The following is a 16,931-nucleotide window of genomic DNA, read 5'->3' as shown; positions in this document are numbered from 1 at the left end:
ACGTTTCTGGTTTTGTTTTTTAATTTTTTGTCATAAGCAGAGAGGTCTCTGTCATGGTCCTGGGCCATGTTGGCCCAGTATTCTTAGTTTTCTTGTATGTTTGTATTTTGTTCCCTATTTAGGCCATGTTTCCTGAGTTGCCCTGTTGTGTTGTTCCCTAAGTGTTTTCCCTTCGTGGCTTTTACCCCCTGTGTGCCCCTCTGTGTATCTGTGAGCCCTCGTCTCTCCTTATGTTTTATTCCATGTTTCCCCAGCCCGTTATGTCTGTGTTTTCCCCGTGCTCTCTCTCCTCCTGTCTGAACCTCTGTACTTCCTGTTTGACTCTGCCCGTCTCCCGTCAGTGTTATGTTCACCCCGCCCTGTCTCGTTATGGTTATCTGTGTCAGCTGTGTTCCCCGTGTGTTCCCACTTTCCTCGTTAACCCTCTGTGTATTTCTGTCTGCGTCTCCCTCTGTCCGGCGTCGCGTTCTCCCTCATGCTGTGTGTGGTTCTCCCCGTGTCTTCTGGTATATGTTACAATTAGCTTTTCCCAGTGTAGTTTAGTTTTGTATTGCTTTGGTATCACTGCTTTCGTTTGTCACCTGTCAGCAATAAAGCTGCATTTTGAGTTTATCCCCTGAGTCCGTGAGTTTGCATTTTGGGTCCTCATCCTGCCTGCCACACAGCGACCATGACAGTCTCGCTGCGCTGTCCTTAGTAAACGTGATGAAACTATTTAGGAAAAAACGCGTATATATTGTTTATCATGACTCTGGTTTTACGTGGCCACACAATTTATAAACTGGTATATGTCACCTTGTTGCTTTGTCTTTAAGTGGTCATGTGATTGACCACGACTACTTTATTCTTCCTCAGTCAAACAGCAGCACTCGTGCCATTGTTTTCCCCCCTTAGCTCCAGGTGTTGTGCCAAAAAGTGTAGCGTCCAGATTACTTACAGCTACTTCCTGCAGCTGATATACGATGCTGTAAGCTGAACACAGCTTCAACCATCTGTTTGTTGAAAAAATAGTAACGCGACCGCATTTTCTTGTTAGTAATAGTAACTAATTACTCGTTACTGAACAAAGTAACGCCGTTGTTCCCATCGCTGACTGTCATTATATGACTGATGGTTTTTAAGCTGCGATTTAAGAAGTAAACTTGCTGTAGCTGCATGCATTTCCGTTCCAGACCCTCTGGTTAACGCTCTGCTTGATGACATTCAGATGTGTGTTTCTGGTCATTAGCATACCAAGACTGGCACAGGTTATGTGTGACTGCACTAGCAAATAAAGAACTCTGATGGAAATCAGTACAGCAAGATCTCCAATTAAGCCTGCAGGTTTTTGCGTGTGTGGAGGTCAGAGATAAAGCCTGGCTCTCTTTCTTTACTGTTTGCTTTATCATCTCATCTGACTCTCCCAGGCTGGTGCCTCATCATTACAGTCATATTAGAAGCCTTTCATTCAGCCAGTCGTTCCTTACTTTAGACTCTCTTTTAGCTGCTTCTGTCACTTTAGGTTATTCACTCACTGACACCACGCCTGAAAAAAACTACCTATTACATGTTGCTAAGAAACCAGCAAGGGCACAAGAGGCAGTGTCAGTACAAGGCTGAGCAGGGCTCTGAGGCTGAGCCAGATTTTAATCTTAATCATAAGTTTATATCAACTCATCGTGGGCGTGAGCAGTAATTTGGGCCTTTTAGTGATTTCTTGGGAAGGTTATCCTGTCTTCCTTCCCTCTCCCCAACCAATCACAGCAGATGGCCCCGCCCCTCCCTGAGCCTGGTTCTGCCGGAGGTTTCTTCCTGTTAAAAGGGAGTTTTTCCTTCCCACTGTCGCCAAAGTGCTGCTCATAGGGGGTCATATGATTGTTGGGTTTTTCTCGTAGGGTCTACCTTACAGTATAAAGCACCTTGACGCGACTGCTGTTAGCGCTGTATGAATAACACTGAATTGGTTCCTTTCCCCACACTTCAAAGAAACAAACAAACAACAAGAAGAACTTGGTCTACAAATTTAAAAGTTCATTTTGGATTTTCTCTCATCCACACAGGGTCAAGATTATACACACAGGCATAAATATTTGCAAATACTCACTTAAAATTTTCAGTAAGGCGTGCTGAAGGTTCTACAGTATTTTTGAACTTGACAAAGCCAAGGCTTAACTTCTCATTCATGATCATGACTGATTACAACAGTTTCCCTTTGGTAGCATAAAAAAGCGTTAGATTCACACAGGCTGAGAAGGTCTCTCAGAGCCGTCTCTAAACAGCTGGTTAGAAAAGCATCAGTTCAAACAGTTAAATGTCAGTACACGTTTTTTGGATGTATCACCACTCTGCTAGGGTCTGACAGTGTTCATGCTGAGTGTTCAAGAACAAACCAAAAACAGCTAAGACTCAAGCCTTGGATGATGTAGAAACTGCTGGAACAGTCAACTAAATACCTTCTAGAAAGACTTTTTATGCACAGATGAGACAAGGATTGAACTATTTGGCCACAATGACTTGAGGTGGACTTCTGGTTGAGCTTTGATGGAGTAGGACGTGAGTCTGGGAGCTCCCCCCGATTTCAGTTAAATTGTTATTCATTCGCGTTTTTAGGCCATAATTCCAGTCCTGTTTTAGTCTACAGTTTGTTGTGTTGAGAAGTTTTACTCGGGCCTGCGTAAAATGGCAGCAAAAAATATTAAAACCCACAGCACTATTCAAACACAACTGATGCCTAGTTTGCAAACCGCAACCACACCCTCGAGTGAGCGGTCGTCTCCTGCAAAGCCCCCCTCGTGCCAAGCTAATCCTGATATTGAAGCTCTCAAGGTTGAGTTGCTGGCTTCGCTGAGGAAAGATATCGCTGATATCTTTAAAAACGAACTTCTGGACACTCTGGGTGATGCTTTGTCTACCACCAAGTTCGACCTGCAAGCGGTGAAGATGCAGCTGGCGATCGATAAAGCTGCCAACGACGCTACCATGTTTGAGCTAAAAGGTACAGTCAGGGAGATGGAGCACGCACTCACTGTGGGCTCTGATGATATCGCTGAGATGAAAAACACTATAGATATAGAATAGCATATGCAGGGAAGTATATTCTCCTTTTTTATCAAGAAGCAAAGACAAAAAGGAAAAAAAAAGAAACAGGGCAGGATTCAGTGCATCATCCGTCCCCACCAAAACCACATCTACGCCCTCGACACTACCTGTGCATTGTTTTCTTAGGCCGTTGTGCTAGTTATTGTACTGTTGGTATGCTGGTTCCTGTTATTTTCATTGTTATATACTGAGACTGAATCATATAATAAACTCTTGTACTTCGGATCAGTCCAGCACAATCTTCTCTAAGCTTACTGCATTTATTTGCACAGGACTGGGGTTTTTTATTTGGTGCTTTTTGGGGTTTTTAAAACTTTATTTTATGCACTTTTGGTGTTTTGTTGAAATGTTCACCTTCTGAGGAAACAATATTTTGTACTGTGAGATTTTATTGTTACGTGCACGCTGCTATACAGTAGGGAAGTTGGCGAGAGGGTTTTTTCTCTCTCGCTCTTATTTCTATTCGGGCTCCAGTTAATCCAGTCACGTTGGTGAATCATTTTTGTCAGGCTACATTTCACTGTGTGTTATACTTGTATAACTATGCATGTGACAAATAAAGAACCTTGAACCTTGAACCTTGAACCTTTTTGCTACTTTGGGGTTCACTGCTGTGTCCTTTGTTCTGTTTGGTGGAGACTTGGGGTGTATTTGTGTTCAGGGTTACTTTGGGGCGTCTCTTTACGGACACTGGCATTTTGGTTGTTGTTGTTTTGTTGTTTTGTTTTGTTTTTTCTTCTTCTTTATGAATGGTTAATGGCAATATAGACCCCAGCACTGCTGGGTCAGGCATGCCTCTTAGCTTCATTAGTTGGAATATCAGAGGTATGGGTAACCCTGTTAAGAGAGGTTTTCACTCACTTGAAACGTCTAAATTCTGACTTAGCATTTTTACAGGAGACTCATCTTCGCATTAAGGATCATTATAGGTTATATTGCCCTTGGGTGGGTCAGGTCTTTCACTCAAATTTTAATTCGAAGGCTAGAGGAGTGGCCATTCTCATTAATAAGAAAGTTCAGTTCTCTTCTACCAATGTTATCGCTGATAGGAACGGTAGATACATCATTGTTGCTGGTACCCTAATGCAGAAAAAGGTTTTGTTGGTAAATGTATGTGCCCCGATGATGCTGAATTCACGAATAGATTGCTGAGTAACATCCCCTTTCTGAACACTCATTTGCTGATCCTTGGTGGAAACCTGAATTGTGTTTTTGATCCAACCTTGGATCGATCTAGTCCTCATAATTTGAATCCATCATGTCTAAAACATTCTCAGATTTTATGAAACAGAATGATCTTGTTGATCCATGGAGATTTCGCAACCCTTCAATCAAAACATTTTCCTTTTGCTCCCAGGTCCATCATTCTTATTCCAAGACTAATATTGCCGGGCAATGGGACTCCCCATTATCTGTTGAAGAAGTATTAAAAGCTATTACAGCTATGCAGTCTAATAAAGCCCCGGGCCCAGATGGGTTTCCAATTTAATTTTATAAAACATTTATTGGTAAATTGGCACCGTTGCTTTTGTCTTTGTTTAATGAATCCTTGGAAACGGGTTCATCACCACCTACTTTCACACAAGCAACCATAGCGATCGTTCTCAAAAATGACAAGGACCCAACCTCCTGTGGATCCTACAGGCCATTATCTCTTAATGCCGATGCAAAGGTATTGGCTAAAGTAATTGCATTTCGCCTTGAGGATGTGCTTCCTCGTATTATATCTGAAGAGCAGAATGGCTTCATAAAGGGACGGCAACTGTTTTTTAATACCCGTACACTCTTTAATGTTATTTACTCAAAGTGTCTATCTGAATTTCCCAAACTTGTGATTTCTTTAGAAGCTGAAAAGGCTTTCTATAGGGTGGAGTGGGAGTACTTGTTTGCAGTTTTAGAGAAATTTGGTTTTGGTGATAAATTTATTTCCTGGATTCGGCTTCTTTATTTGTCCCCTAAAGCCAGTGTTCATACTAATGATGTTTACTTTGATTATTTTGCACTGGGTCGTGGTTGTTGTCAAGGTTGCCCTCTGTCACCTTTACTCTTTGCCATTGCCATCGAGCCTCTGTCTATCACATTGAGATCTTCTTCTGTATTCAGGGGAATCATCCGTAATGGAATTACACATAAAGTATCATTGTATGCGGATGACTTGTTATTATATATGACTGACCCCACATGCTCCACCCCTGCTGTTTTAGGTATTCTGGACAACTTCAGTTCATTTTCAGGTTATAAATTAAATTTAGGGAAAAGTGAGTGTTTTCCTGTTAATACGGCAGCACGTCAACTTCAACAGTCTGATCTACCCTTTCGTCTCAGTCCATCTGGGTTTAAGTACTTAGGGATTAACGTGATTCGTTCTCTATCTGGCCTTAAATCAGCTAATTTGTCTCCTCTTATCAAGGATCACATCTGATATTCAAAGATGGGGTAATCTCCCCCTTTCTTTAATCTGTAAGATTAATGCTGTTAAAATGAACATCTTACCAAAATTTTTATTTTTATTTCAGTCCATTCCCTTATTTTTGCTGATTGGTTCTTTCGTTTGGGGAGGGAAGCCGCCCAGGGTTTCTAAAACTTCACTGCAGAGATGCAGATTTAGTGGAGGACTTGCATTATCGCATTTTTTAGCCTACTACTGGGTCGCTTCTTAACACACTCATTTAGACGGCACTTTAATTTTGTAATGCCGTCTTCCTCGGCTCCTCTATGCGACAACCATTTGTTTCCCCCTTCACTCTTGGACTCTACGTTCTCAGTGTGGTGTGACAAGAGTTTAAAACAGTTCAAACATTTATATGTGGATGGTGTCTTGGATAGTTTTCCCGATTTGTCTTCTCGTGATGGTCTGCCTATCACCCATTTGTTTCGCTATTTTCAAATTCAACATTTTGTTCCCAAATTTCCCCTCTTTACCTCCAGAACAGCAGTGGGAAACTACGCTATCATTTATTCCTCATCACAGAGGAACCATTTCAAAACTCTATGATACTATCCCGTCTTTTAGTAACCACTCTAGTGTTAAGCTTAAGTGTCCATGGGAAGGAGAACTAGGAATTCAAATACATGAGGAGTCTTGAGAACAGGCTACAGCGAGGGTACGATCTTCCACCTCCTGTGCTCGTCTTGGACTTATTCAATTTAAGGTCATACACAGGGCGCATTTCTCTGACTCTAGACTTTCTGAATTGTATCCAGAAGTGGAAAACAAATGTGATAAATGCCACGGCTCTCCTTGTCACCTTAGCCACATGGTTTTTCTGTGTCCTGAGCTGGAAGGTTTCTGGACAGGGTATTTTGCTATTATGTCAGCTGTTCTTGGGGTAACTCTTCATTCCTGTCCCCTGATTGCTGTATTCAGGATTCCTGATCGCCCACTTACACTTGATTCTACACAAACGGATATCATAGTTTTCACATCCCTATTAGCAAGACGTCTAATATTGTTGCATTGGAAGTCTGTTAAGTATCCTACTGTTTCCCAGTGGCTTAAAGATTTCATGTTTTTTTTTAAACTTCAAAAAATGAAATATATGTTGAGAGTAGGGATGGGTATCGTTTAGGTTTTATCCAATACCAGTGCCAAACCGTTACATTTGAAACGGTGCCGGTGCTTAAACGGTGCTCGAACTGGTGCTTAAAGAATGTGCTACTACTGCACATTCACCCAATGTATATACTACATATATATATACAGTGGGGCAAAAAAGTATTTAGTCAGCCACCGATTGTGCAAGTTCCCCCACTTAAAATGATGACAGAGGTCAGTAATTTGCACCAGAGGTACACTTCAACTGTGAGAGACAGAATGTGAAAAAAAAATCCATGAATCCACATGGTAGGATTTGTAAAGAATTTATTGGTAAATTAGGGTGGAAAATAAGTATTTGGTCACCTCAAACATGGAAAATCTCTGGCTCTCACAGACCTGTAACGTCTTCTGTAAGACGCTTTTCTGTCCCCCACTCGTTACCTGTATGAATGGCACCTGTTTGAACTCATCATCTGTATAAAAGACACCTGTCCACAGCCTCAAACAGTCAGACTCCAAACTCCGCCATGGCCAAGACCAAAGAGCTTTCGAAGGACACCAGGAAAAGTATTGTAGACCTGCACCAGACTGGGAAGAGTGAATCTACAATAGGCAAGCAGCTTGGTGTGAAAAAATCAACTGTGGGAGCAATCATCAGAAAATGGAAGACATACAAGACCACTGATAATCATCTCCCTCGATCTGGGGCTCCACGCAAGATCTCATCCCGTGGGGTCAAAATGAACATGAGAACGGTGAGCAAAGATCCCAGAACCACACGGGGGGACCTGGTGAATGACCTGCAGAAAGCTGGGACCAAAGTAACAAAGGTCACCATCAGTAACACACTACAACGGCAGGGAATCAAATCCCGCAGTGCCAGACGTGTTCCGCTGCTGAAGCCAGTGCACGTCCAGGCCCGTCTGAAGTTTGCCAGAGAGCACATGGATGATACAGCAGAGGATTGGGAGAATGTCATGTGGTCAGATGAAACCAAAGTAGAACTTTTTGGTATAAAGTCAACTCGTCGTGTTTGGAGGAAGAAGAATACTGAGTTGCATCCCAAGAACACCATACCTACTGTGAAGCATGGGGGTGGAAACATCATGCTATGGGGCTGTTTTTCTGCCAAGGGGACAGGACGACTGATCCGTGTTAAGGACAGAATGAATGGGGCCATGTATCGTGAGATTTTGAGCCAAAACCTCCTTCCATCAGTGAGAACTTTGAAGATGAAACGAGGCTGGGTCTTCCAACATGACAATGATCCAAAACACACCGCCCGGGCAACAAAGGAGTGGCTCCGTAAGAAGCATTTGAAAGTCCTGGAGTGGCCTAGCCAGTCTCCAGACCTCAACCCCATAGAAAATCTGTGGTGGGAGTTGAAAGTCCGTGTTGCTCGGCGACAGCCCCAAAACATCACTGCTCTGGAGAAGATCTGCATGGAGGAATGGGCCAAAATACCAGCTACTGTGTGTGCAAACCTGGTAAAGACCTATAGTAAACGTTTGACCTCTGTTATTGCCAACAAAGGTTATGTTACAAAGTATTGAGTTGTATTTTTGTTATTGACCAAATACTTATTTTCCACCCTGATTTACCAATAAATTCTTTACAAATCCTACCATGTGGATTCATGGATTTTTTTTTCACATTCTGTCTCTCACAGTTGAAGTGTACCTCTGGTGCAAATTACTGACCTCTGTCATCATTTTAACTGGGGGAACTTGCACAATCGGTGGCTGACTAAATACTTTTTTGCCCCACTGTATATATATATATATATATAATGTTTTTCCTCTACACCCCCCCCCCCCCCCCCGTTTTTTTGCACATGTCGAGGAGCGTGTCAGGCTACATTTCACTGTGTGTTATACTTGTATAAGATAAGATAAGATAAGATAGAACTTTATTAATCCCTCGGGTGGGTTCCTCTGGGAAATTCGATTTCCAAAAAAGCACAGCACCGACAGAAGTTACAGAGTTATACACACACACACACATATAAATACAGAGACAATATAAATAAAATATACGAAGGGGATAAATAGAATAAATAGGAATAAAAATAAAAATACAAGTGAATTGCACATTTCAAGTATTGAGTCTATTGCACCGTTGACTATTTACAAAAGTATTGCACAAAAGGTATTGCACAGTGAGGTGAAGAGGCACTACAGCTTAGTTGTTCCCTCCTTTGTCCTCCTGTTTCCCCTCCCTCTCCCCTCCAGAGAGGAGTTAAACAGTCTGATGGCGTGTGGGACAAAGGAGTTTTTAAGTCTGTTAGTTCTTGTCTTTGGGAGAAGCAACCTGTCATTGAACAGACTCTTCTGGTTGTTAATGGCCGTGTGCAGAGGATGCCTGGCATTGTCCATAATGTCCAGCAGTTTCTTTAGTGTCCTTTTCTCTGCCACTGTCACCAGAGTGTCCAGCTTCATGCCGACCACAGAGCTAGCCCTCCTGATCAGTTTCTCCAGCCTGGATGAGTCCTTCTTTGCTGTGCTGCTCCCCCAGCACACCACAGCATAGAAAAGTACTCCAGCAACCACCGACTGGTAAAACATCCTCAGGAGCTTCCTGCAGATGTTAAAAGACCTCAGCCTCCTGAGGAAGTACAGTCGGCTTTGGGCTTTTTTATACAGGTACTCTGTGTTGCATGACCAGTCCAGTTTATTGTCCACCCACAGCCCGAGGTACTTGTACTTGTTTACCACCTCCACCTCCTCCACCTCTATCTGAACCGGCAGTGGACCTGCTCTAGACCTCCCGAAGTCCACAACCAGTTCCTTAGTCTTTGAGGTGTTGAGTTGCAGGTGGTTTGTGTGACTCCATGCGACAAAGTTCCTCACCAGACTTCTGTACTCCTCTTCCTGATCCTCCCAGATACACCCCATGATGGCCGTGTCGTCTGCAAACTTCTGAATGTGGCATAATTCAGAGTTGTAGCAGAAGTCAGAGGTGTACAGGGTGAAGAGAAGAGGGGACAGCACAGTTCCCTGTGGTGCTCCTGTGCTGCTGACCACAGTGTCAGACGTGATGTCCTTCAGCCTGACGTACTGTGGTCTGTCGGTGAGGTAGTCGGAGATCCAAGCCACCAGGCAGGGGTCCACCTCCATCCTGTTCAGTTTTTCTTGAAGCATACAGGGCCGGATGGTATTAAAGGCACTGGAAAAGTCAAGAAACAGGATCCTGACCGTGCCTTTTCCCCCATCCAGGTGTGAGTGGGCTCTGTGTAGGAGGTACAGGATGGCATCCTCCACTCCGACACCCGCCTTGTATGCAAACTGTAGTGGGTCCTGGGCATGTTGTACCTGTGGTCGGAGGAGGTTGAGGAAGAGCCGCTCTAGAGTCTTCATAAGATGTGACGTCAGTGCCACCGGTCGGAAGTCATTCAGCTCATTGGGCCGGTTCTTTTTGGGGACCGGGACGATGCAGGATGTCTTCCATAGGGCGGGCACTCTCCCCAGTCGCAGACTGAGGTTGAAGACTCGTTGTAGCGGCTCCCCAAGTTCAGCAGCACACGCCTTAAGCATCCTAGGACACACCTTGTCTGGGCCTTGTCTGCATGTGACAAATAAAGAACCTTGAACACAAACTTTGTCCAAAAACCTCTCATGTTTAACTGTTTCCCACTTTTTCTTTGGTCATTTTAGCCTTTTTGGCCAGGGTGAAGGGAGTATCTGCCATCAAACAAGAAGACAGCCGCATGTAACTACGACGGTGTTTGCTAGTTCACCTTACATGCATTAATGTAATAACGTGGTTAGCCTACTCAACGTAAATTACACATGAACAACATTAAGCTACTCACGCAGAGAAGAACGGCTGCTGCTGCATCATCATCCTCATCATTTCTGCTACACTGGCAGGGCTAGGGGCCAGGACTCTCCTCTTCGGGTTCTTGGGGGATGTTGCTAACTCTGGGTCCGATTACAGGGACCACACCCGCAGTAGATGTGCTCAGTGTGAGGTCTCGCAGCAAGCTATCAAATATGGCGCATTTCTCGCTATACATCGCCAGGTCTTTCATCAGATTTGAGGAGTTACCTCCTTTGCACAGCATCACAGTATCAGCTTAAAGCACTTGTTGCTGGCTGCTGAGTTTGCATCTTTTGCTGTGAAGTACAGCCAGACTTTGACCGTTTCGCCTTGGGCGTTTTTAATCAGTAGCTCTGCTCTAAAAGAACGTACGTACCTGGGCCCGCCTACTATCCTTGGAAACGTAAAATGATTGGCTGGAATCCAAAGCACCGAAATGTGCGCTGCTTTTCGGTCTGGTTACTACCGTTTATGTCAGAACATAATGGCACCGGATACTGGCACCCATCCCTAGTTGAGAGGTTGCACTGCCAAATTTTTCCACAAGTGGCAACCCTTTATTTCTTATTTTACTAAGTCTAGAGGCCTGTTTAAATGTACTTCTGTTACTGTTTTATTCTTGTAATATGTTTGATGGTTGTGTTGATCCGTGTGGGACTTGGGGGGTTCTTTGTTTTAGAGTGTTTTTGTTTTGTTGTTTTTTTCATATATTTACTTAGGAAAATGAAGAAAGGCTAATTGTATTTTGGTAAGTGCAAGTACTGTGTTGTTTTCTTTTTTCAATATAAATATTTGCACAGTGACATGAGGTGTGTTAGTAGGAATAAAGGGGAGGCTTTCAAGCCTAAGAACACTGAACCGACTGTCAAGCATTGTGGTGATAGCATCATGCTCTGGGCCTGTGCTACTGGATTATTGTACATAAAGGATGAAATATTAGAGAAGGAATTATTCAGCTTATTCAACAACTAGACAGCTGAAACATGGAAACAGCTGGCTATTCCAACAGGACAATGATCCCAAGCACAACTCAAAACTAGTTTTGGAAGCGACAAAGCAGGCTAACATTCATTTTCTGAAATAGTCTTCCCAAAGCCCCGACCGGGACCCTAATGAAAATTTGTGGACTATGTTTAAAAAAATAAATAAATAAATAAAGAAAGAAAAGAACTGGGTCAATAGTAATCCAGCCAATTTAAATTGACTCCTATGGACCAGTTCTGTAAAGAAGAGTGGTTATCCAGCTACATCTATACCGACTGTATAATATCCAGTCTGGTTCTGTCACTGTTCTTCACAACTGTAATGTTTATTTGGTTTAACAGTTTCTCAGAATTAGACTAGACTTCACCCATCGCAGCGTTTTAATCAGGCTGAGGTCTGAATCTGTACTGGACCTTTGCAACACGTTGATTCTTTTCCTTTTCAGCCATTCTGTGGTAGATTAGTGCCGAGGACCATTGTCCTGTTCCAATACCCAGTTTCAATAAGATAAATGGCCTCACATTTCACTGTACAATGCTTTGGTATGCAACTCAGCGACTATATAAAGCCCAGATCCCGTGGCTACGAAACAAGTGCAAATGACGAGCTTTCCACCGTTGTGCTTGATATTTAGTGTGAAGCATTTGTGCTGACATGGAGTGTTTGAATTTCACCTAATGTTGCATTATGGCCAAAATTTCCACTTTTTTTATTGTTGTTTCACAAATCATTTTAGAAAGAAGAGGGTTTCTCCTCATATACCTTCGAAAACTTCCATACTTGTTCAGTCACTTTCTAACTGTGCTGTCAAGAGCTGCAACATGTGACAGCTGAGGTCCGTAGAGTCCGAGCAGTAGCTGTAGACACTGGACTACATTTGCCAGAATGTCGACTTCCAGTAGGGATGTAATTGGAAAAATAAAGATTGATGGGAAAATGGGCATTTACAGACCTTAGACTACTTAGACCAGCGGTCCCCAACCCTTTCTGCGCTACAGACCGGTTTATGTCCGACAATATTTTCACAGACCAGCCTTTAAGGGATCGTGGATAAATACAACAAAATAAAACCAGTACCGCTACAAAAAAGAAAAGAAGATTTATTCATAACACACAGGAAAAGACCAAGGGAAACTTAGTTAATGGTAAAAACGATTAAAAACCATGAAAACCATCAATTTCACACCCGAGCCTCAACTCTCAAGGCCCAGTACCGTCCCGCGGCCCGGGGGTTGGGGGCAATGTTCCCTCTAAGCTGCGCACTGTTGGCATGGTCTCTGTGTTGCGCACAAAAAAAAAAAAATCTAACCTGAATTGAAATTAAAATTAATACTTTAACAATCCTGTTTTGCAGTGTTAGTCAGTCAGTGACTGGCTGCTCCCGTATGGCATTAGAACGATGCCGCCTTATCCCATAGTCCAGCCAATGATGTGATTTACATTCGTATATACGCAGCTAATCAACATGGTTGACAGGCTATGACGCGTCCTTATGTGCCGACACCGGTGTTTTAGCAAAGCGGCTGATGTGGAGTGAAGCCACGTTAATGACGGCAAAGCACAAACTCTCAGAACTACATAAAGAAATAGAAGAACTGGCAAATGTTGTACAAACAGCATCTTTAGAAAATGCAAAGTACTGATTTTATTGAAGCTCTGATTTGTTTCTGTTAGAAACAAACAAAAACAGACAGAGAGAGCATGCTTGTAGACAGTAATATTATTCCATGCTGATAATGTCTGTATTCCAAAAACAAAACGCAGATCATAACAACGGTCTGCCGTCCAGATAATCCCAACGTTATGTTGAAGTCTTACAACACAAAGCTTAGTTGACTCGACAGGTTAGTTCATTTGGAGTCTGTGTCTGAGAAATCTGTGCTGATAACAACTGGATTTTCTAATTGGATGAACTTGTTTGAGTTTCCTGACTGTGACAGAGGTCCACCCCCTCCCCCCGCCTGCAGTTAGAGAGGTAGCAGGGCATGTCTAATAGAGGCCCATGGGACTGACTGTTGCACTCATTTGTTTTGCTTTTCTCTGTTGCTCCCTGATCATGTCGTATAATCTGGACATCTCACGGACAAATCATTCACAGATGCTTTTCCACTCAGCAGACTTCAAGCATGCAACAGCAGCTCAGCTCAGTAAATGCAGGAAAATGAGCATAATGCCTTAAAATGCCAATACACACACACACACGCACGCGCGCACACACTCCTCAGCAGGCTTTGATTAGAGGAAACAGGGCAGTGGGGGTGACGCACAGGTAGTTGTGCCATGAACTCTGGGGACCTCAGGTTAACTCATGTCAAGAAGCAGTGTCATTTTTCAGGTAATCAGCTTAAATGTGTTAATACCTGACATTAGAAAGTTCTTCACATAGCCTGTTGATGGACTTCAATAGCATATAACCTAATGAACTTGGAGTTATTACATTAAGTACTAAGGTAATAATAAAGTACTAAGGTAAATATCAGGACATTAAAAACAAACATGCTTGTAGAACTCCAACAGAAATAATTTGAAGTAATCAGATTCTGTATTTATCAGTCTTTCACATAATTGAGGATGTTAGCCCACTCTTGCTTCAGTTCACTAAGGTCTGTGGGCATTCAGTTTAGTGCACAGCTTTCCCACCACAGCACTTTGCTCAGGTTGAGGTCTGGGCCAGCGTAACACATTCGTTCTTTTCTTCAGACGTTTGATTGCAGCAGTAGTTTCCTGATGTGTTTGGAGTCACTACACACTGGATCCTGCGGCTCTTCTGAAGTGAAAGTCTCAGATCAGAAGTACCTGAACTGCTGCTATAACTCTCAAATACATGCCTTTATGGAGTCTCACTAATCGAGAAGATCTTCATTTAGCCTGAAAAAACGAGTTTGTTGTTCAATAATCGAGCCGTCAGGGTGACCACAGAGTCGGAGCTCTGTTGAGCCAAACATTGTTTTAACCCTATCTGATAACTTCATGAATTTCACCACAAATAAAATTTGAGCCATTACCATCAACATGCTCATTCCTACAAGACGGTTCACTGAAGTCCGACCACTGATTAATGCTTTGATTTTAAATGCTCGCCCTATCTCCTCTGTCACCAGCACAGGCTGTTAAGGTGGCAAGTTTGACAAAGCTATCAGCTGATCCAGCAGTCTGAGATAATTACACAATAATCTCCAATCTTCCATGTTTTCCTTCCCATTTTTATGAATAAAGGGAGCTTTTCCTTCTCACCGTTGCCAGTGCTCATAGGGCATTGTGTGATTGTTGGGCTTTTCTCTGTATTATTGTGGGGTTAAATATAAAGCACCTTGAACTGACTGTTGTGATTTGGCGCTGTATAAATAAAACTGAATTGAATTGAATTACACAACCTTCAGATACAGTGTGTACCTTTGCAGAATGCAATATCTCTTCCGAGGTATTGCAGTCTGGTCAACATTGCACTGATTGTGTTGTTTAACCTTTTTTCCCCTGCAGGGATATCAGGCTCTACTGTTTTGATTGCAGTGACATTCTCTGACATTTGAACATATGGCCACACATCTCAATTAGGATGGGAATATCAAGGATTGAACGAAAATCAGGATAATCCCAAAAACTAACAGTGAAGTCTGTTGTCTGCCTTCCAGGGATCAATACGTCAGACATGCTGCTCTTTCCACAGCTGAGCTCCAGGTGTACACAGACACAAGAAGGTTTAAGCGCTGACAAAAGATCCAACTCAGCATCTGGCTGAGCAGACATGTGGCCTTTTCACTCTTCATGTGGTGTCTGCTTCCTCATTTGTTCCTCTCTTTACAATAATGCAAAGCTAAAGCCTAGTTAGATAATATGTATTATCATTAAATAATATGTATTATCTAACTACATGTTCCAGGGCCTAAATTATGACATGGCCACTTTGGCCAGAAGATATCGTTTCCTTCAATGAGCTGAAAGAGCTGAAGACAGTTTTCTCAGGGAGTTTAGAAATAAAATCCTAGAAAGGCAGAACAGGACAAATACAAGAGCTATAAGTGGCTGGAAATCTCAAAGGCCAATGGGAATCATGATAAGGATTCATGAAGGTCAGCCACAGATAAAAACCTCCGAGACAGGAGAACAGGGGCCAGCTGGAAGTGATCAAAGCTGCCACCGATTTCAAGACATGAACGCGCCTCACAGTGGTTGGAGGTCCAGCACCTTCAGGCTCTGTGAACCATGAACAAAGGAAGAGCAGGAATGGGGATAGTCAGAGCCACAAAGCATCTGCAAATACATCAGATAGATGGAGGAACTATCATCTGTGACCAAGACTGCATGGGATGTTCTATCGACAGATACAGGAAGTTGGCTGAAATTAAAAAGTCCTAACAGTGGCAGGAAAAAGGCTGAAACAGCTTCTCCGTAGGATCACAAGAACGTGCCCCAAACTGCAGATCCATAGATGGAGGAGTCTACCACAGCTGGCAGGACCCAAGCTGCCTGGAGGTGCCCTGGATAACTAACTGATGGAACCTTCCAGCACATTCTGGTGGAGAATATCAAGCATCAGTTCATGCGCTGACGCTCAAGTGCACTTGAATTACAATCTGAAACACACTACCAAGTCCACCGCTGAATGGTTCAACAATAAAAAAATGATGATTTTGTAGTCAAAGTCCGGAATTAAATCCAAGCAAGATGCTTTGGCATGACCTTCAAAAGGCCACAGAGGCTCGAAAATCTCCATGTGTGGCTGAATAAAAACTGTTCTGCCAAAATTCCATCACAGCAATGTAAAAGGCTCATTGCTGGTTATTGTAAATGCTCAGTTGTTTGCTGCCAAACGTCAACAACCAGTTTAGGGGAAAGTTTCTCATACAGACAGATTTTTCCCTTATTTAATGCAAAAAAAAGCTATTCAGGTTCTCTTTGTCTAACTTTGTTTTTGATGATCTGAAACATTGTTACAAATATGAAGAAAAACAAACACAACTATTTTATTTGCTACATTTTAGTATAAAAAGTCATTAAAACTGGTCAAACTGTCCGAAAAGAAATTTTAAACATAACTTTTCTCTTCTCACCATTTCTGAGTAGAAACAGCTTTACAGAAGCATGTAGACTACCACACAGGGTATGAGACGGTATGAGCAATGTGTTGTCCCACACAGACATACCTCTGTGAAGTGGTTTAGTAGTGGGGGTGGGCTCTGATACTCATTTTACAGTCTCATTAATCCCTCTGTTCACAATTTCACGCACAGCTTTGGCCTCGGTGTTATTTTCACAACCTTTTACCACTAATTCCTGTGAATCCTGAAACATAACACCTTCACTCGTCCTCCTTCCTGCTGCATGCGTGTCTCTGTGTTCTTCAGGCAAAGACGGCTTCATCTCAGCTTCTCCTCATCAAAGTCAGGCTAAAGATGGAGAGAGACATCAAAAGCCCATCCCAGAGTGTGGGCTCCATCTTTATGAGGCTCGGGGGCAAGACTGCCAGTGTGCTCTGGACATGCCAACTGTGTTACTGCGGTCAGCAAGACAT

Source organism: Copadichromis virginalis, linkage group LG11 (genome assembly GCF_057382275.1).
Source record: "Copadichromis virginalis isolate Kocher_CV1m ecotype Utaka linkage group LG11, C_Virginalis_male_GT1.1, whole genome shotgun sequence".
NCBI classification, from domain to species: Eukaryota; Metazoa; Chordata; class Actinopteri; order Cichliformes; family Cichlidae; genus Copadichromis; species Copadichromis virginalis.
This window is presented reverse-complemented; position numbering follows the sequence as displayed.